Genomic DNA, 5,056 nt, shown 5'->3' on the forward strand with positions numbered 1-5,056 from the left:
AAATAATATAATTTATATCACACACAAGTAAAATACTGCTGAGGATTATACAAAAACAGTTGGAACAGTATATTAACAGAGAATAGCCAGATGTGCAAGCTGAGTTTAGAAAAGGTCATGACACTAGGGACTTTAAAGCCAATGTTAGATGAATCTTAGCTGAAAGCAGAGAGTACTAAAGGAATGTCTATCTGTGTATCATTGACTATGCAAAGGCATTTGACTGTGTAGATGACAAATTGTGGCTAACCTTGAGAAGAATAAGAATCCCAGGACACTTGATTGTGTTGGTGTAAAACCTGTACTTGGACCAGGAAGCAGTCATCAGAGCAGAGTAAGGAAACACTGACTGGTTCAAAATCAGGAAAGGTGTATGTCAGGGATGCATCCTATCTGAATACCTTTTCTATCTATGTGTGGGACTGATCATCCGGAAGGCTGGACTCTATGAGGAGAAATGTGGTAGGAGGAAGACTCATCAACATCCTGCATTATGCACATGACACAATCTTATGATGGATGGAGAAGAGATTGAAACTGCCAACAACTTCATCTTACTTAGATCCACTATTGTTGCCAGCTGGTACAACTGGTACATCCTTGGTTCTAGCAATTAGGAAATAAGGAAACGCGTTGCAATGGGAAAGTCTGAAGTTAGGGACCTCTCCAAATTATTTAGGAATAATGATGTCAGTTTGAGGACTAAGGTTTGTCTGATTCAGGCCATGGTCTTTCTGATCACTTGCTATGCATTTGAGAGCAGGACAATGAATAAGAATGACAGAAGAATTAATGCTGCTGATCTGTGGTGTTGGAGAAGAGCACCAAACACCCTATAGAGGACCTAAGGAGCAACTAGATTTGTCTTGAAGAGGCTGTAGCCAGAGGGCTCTTTGAAGGCAAGATTGATAAAGTTTCACCTCACATGTTTTGAGCATGTTGCTAGGAGGGGCATGATACTGGGAAAGGACATGATACTGGAAAACATGGAGGGTTGATGAAGGAGAGGAAGACCCTCAACCAAGTGGAGTGACACAATGACTGCCTCAGTGAACTATAATGTACCAGGAAGTGTGAGGATGGCACAGGATAGGAGAGGGTTTAGATCTGTTGTTCATGGGGTTGTTATGAGTATAATTCTACTCAAAGGCACTGAACAACAGCAATGAAAAGGTCATCCTGCATAATTTTTTCCTATAAATATCAAAGCCTTTTCCTGATACACCCTTCTCCTTAGAAGCCAGCTCTTCTCATCCAATATCAGGAGCTGAGGGATGAAGAAAGAATAATTTGTTTTCACTGGAGCATGGATATATCCTCCTGGAGAATATAGTGATGTTGGGTCATAATCTAGTGAGGGCTGAAACTGAGAAAGGCCAGAAGAGGAAACCAAGCTGGGCTTACAATGTTTATCTCACTTGTGATTTTATTAAGATACCTTTTTAGAAGCTGAATTTTCAGAAGTAGATCTTTAGTCTTTATTTTGTGTGCTTGAACTTCTGTCCTTTCAGTTAGTCACCAGACACTTAGCCATTTACACCACAGGAACTCCAGCAGTCCTGGGCATGCAACAGGCTAGCAAATTCTGATTGCTCCAATGACACATTACATCAGGATGGAAGTGGCATTTGTCATTGGCGCTGTATGAGGAGATATGAAGTAATATTAAGAAAAAAATTGGAAAAATAGCTTCAAAAAAATAAAAAAAAAAAGAAAAGAAAAAAAAAAAAAAAGAAAAATAGCTTCACTTCTCTTTGTCCACAGATTCAGCCATTATGGGCCATTATCAGCAATAGCAGAAGCGTCAGTGGCCTCTGGCCGGGTAGTGGGCAGTAAACCTCAGTATGAGTGGTGTCATATGTCCTGAAATTAAAAGTCAACACCACATTCATTGCTGCTCATTCCCCTGCCCCCAAGATTCATTTTCCCATGTCTTTAGTGAACTGGCACATTTGTGATACATCCACACACCATCTTCTTCTACATATCAAAGTCATGTGTCATTTCCAAGGTGTCATTTTAGGTGAAAAGTTTTGTTAAACCTTGCTTATTTAAAGTTTATGTTTTGGGGATGAAAATGTACACTACAAATGATATACCATTTAGACAAATTTGAATGTATTATTTAGTGACATAGTTCATATTCTTCAAATTTTATGACCAATTCTCACAATCCTGTTCCAAAATAATCCGTTGTCATCAACTTGTAATTCCTGCACCCTAAGCTTCTCATAAGTCTTTTAGATACCGCTCTCAATTTGATCTCACATAGATAAGTTTTTAAAAGCATGCAATGCTCAAAGCAGATATACTTTACTAGTGAAGCTAGGCTTTTCTTTTGTTCCAAATGAACTTTTAAGAAGGATTTTTTTGATCTGAGGTGTAAGTTTAAAGGTAAGAGTTTCATGTGTTCATCAGCTTCTGTGACTATAGGTCTAGATTCCGTGGAGAATGGAAAATTTTTTTTCATTCCTCTTCTATTTGCTCAAGATTTTTCCATTAGTCCTAAACATATATTCTCTTCTTTCCCTAAGTTTAGTTCATCAGATTAGTGTTGAATGTTCACTGTAGTTGAGAAGTTTTGCCAGGATGGCAATGGAGAAGGGAAGAACTGCTTGTTTATGAGAAAGCAGCATCTCACAGGGGCATAGACACATAGGGAGTGACTGTCATCCAAGACAGTGTGAGGTCCATGCTGGGTTGGCAATATCTTCCTGTATTAGCTATTTATATATTTTAAATTGTATTTTTATGTTTTATGCATCTTTTGTTTTGGATTTTTTTGTTTTAAGCATCTTTACTGGGTTTCTTGGTGGTGCTGTAGGACAGAGCATATAACAATAAAAATACCAGAATCCCAAATATTTCTCATTCCTATTTTTACAGTCCTCGTAGCCTCTCCACCTGCAGGTCCAGGCAGCAGCTAGTTTTTGATTTTCCTTCACTACAACTTTCTCTGTAGGGAAAGTTCTCAGTTGTAGGATTGGAGGAACCAACAACCTGAGATAAGCACTTGATGCTGCCTCACTTGTAGAAAGTGAAGAGAACTTGAGCCCTTACTGAAAACTATCAGATTATAGCCTTCAGTATGGATTTTAGCTCAACATAAAATAAAATTCCATACGACTAGACCAATAACCAACACCGTGATAAATGGATAAAAGGTTTAAGTTGTGAATGATGTAATTTTACTTAGACCCACAGTCTCTGTGGAAGCAGCAGCCAGAAAATTAAAAACAAAACAACACGCAGCCCCTTATATTTCACGGGGAAAACCTTCTGTGAAGCACCTCTTTAAAATGCTAAAGGGCAAGGATTTCCTTTTAGAGACTACACTGCACTTGACCCCAACCATGGTATAGTCAGTTGCTTTGTATCCATGTGAAAGCTGGAAAATTAGTCAGGAAGACTAAAGAAGAATGTATGTTTTTGATTCGTGGTCATGACCTGACTGAAGAACCCACAAAGCTGTCTTGGAAGAAGTCCATTCAGAGTTCCCTTTAGAGACAAGGATGATGAGACTTTGCCTCATGTAATTTCAGTATGCCAGGAGAGGCCAGTTTCTAGAAAATAACATCAGTTCTTGGAAAGGTACAGGGTCAGAGGAGGAGAGGAAGATCTTTAATGAGTTGTATGGGCACAGTGAATACAACAAAGGCTTGAGCGATCATGGCGATCATGGAGATGATACAGGATAGGACACCATCTGTGGAAGCAGCAGTCAAGATGTTATAGGACAATCTCTTGTGTATAGCATTACCCTGGGTGGGAGTTGACGTGTGAGGTTGTTAGCAATTACAGCTTTCTCAACTCCATAATCAACAGTCTTGGCACCTGTAGTCAGGAGATCAAAAGACGAATTGCACTGGAAAAATCTGCTGTCTGGGACCTTTCCAGAGTACTGAAAAGAAATGATGTCAGTCTAGAGACTAAGGTGTGCCTGATTGAGGCCATAGTCTTTGCAATTACTTGCATTAGAAAACTGGACACTGACTAAGGATGACAAAAGAAGAATTGATGCATTTGAGTTGTAGTGCTGGAAAAGAATCTTCGACTTACCATGGACCACCAAAAAAACAAATGTCTTGAAGAGGGTGAAACCAAGTCTCTCCTTGGAAACTAGGATTTTTTTAAATTATTTTTTAAACAACTAAGATTTATTTTGAGGACATAACTAAACTTTGTCACCCACCTACCTCATCTGCTTTGCAGAAGGGTTAATACAGTGAATGCTATAACGTAGGTATGCACATCTTGAAGGATTGGAATCAGCATTAACTGACAGAGAACAACTTCCTTTAAAAGTCATCATAAAAATGTTTAAGAAAGAAGGGGGAGGAAGGAAAAAAGGACAATAGGGGTTTCAGATTAAACAAATTTCACATTTCATCTAATACATTCAATCCTGGCTAGAGTGTAACAAAATGGAAACAGGACTATAATACAAAACTCCCACAACAGCACGCTGTACACACCTGTGTTCCAAGTCTACCCCATTCCCTCAATGCTTCCAACTCAACTGTCTTCCAGCCTGTTGGACCTTCCAGTGAAGGAGCGTGTAGATCTTCTCCTTAATCCAGTCTTTTTTGTAAGGCTGATATGTCTGAGTATTGGCTCGGTAAGCAAGACAGCTGAGTTTCTGCCAGATCATCAAGAATCCAACAGTTGACTGATATCATATGTGATTGAAGGACTGTTGGGATTCATTGCCTTCAGATGCACATACATTGCATGAACGCCTTCCATGCATTCATTCACGGATTCATAATCTGCATAAGTTCTGCCTTCTGGCCTCTTGGTAGGCTGTACCGACAAAATGGTGTGAGACATTGTGCCAGCTCTCTCGCTGCAGCTGCTGCCGATCCCACCGCTGCACACGAGCCTGGAGGCTGGGATTTTGAAGCTCCGTCTCACATACTTTGGGCACATGGCCAGAAGAAACCAATCCTTGGAGAAGGACATCATGTTCAGAAGGGTGGCGGAACAGTGCAGGAGAGGGAGACCCCAGAGAAGATGGAGTGATCCAGTAACTGGGGCAGTGGGGATAGGAGTTTCA

The 5,056-nt window shown here is 40.1% G+C and overlaps 1 pseudogene; it reads right to left on the reverse strand.

Moving 5' to 3' along the window:
* Positions 1-4,501: 4,501 nt before the first annotated feature.
* LOC102865380 lies at positions 4,502-4,830 on the reverse strand (annotated as a pseudogene).
* Between the last annotated feature and the right edge of the window lie 226 nt (positions 4,831-5,056).

This window comes from Elephantulus edwardii, unplaced genomic scaffold (assembly GCF_000299155.1).
Source record: "Elephantulus edwardii isolate Elephantulus edwardi_28Jun2011 unplaced genomic scaffold, EleEdw1.0 scaffold00051, whole genome shotgun sequence".
Lineage (NCBI taxonomy): Eukaryota > Metazoa > Chordata > Mammalia > Macroscelidea > Macroscelididae > Elephantulus > Elephantulus edwardii.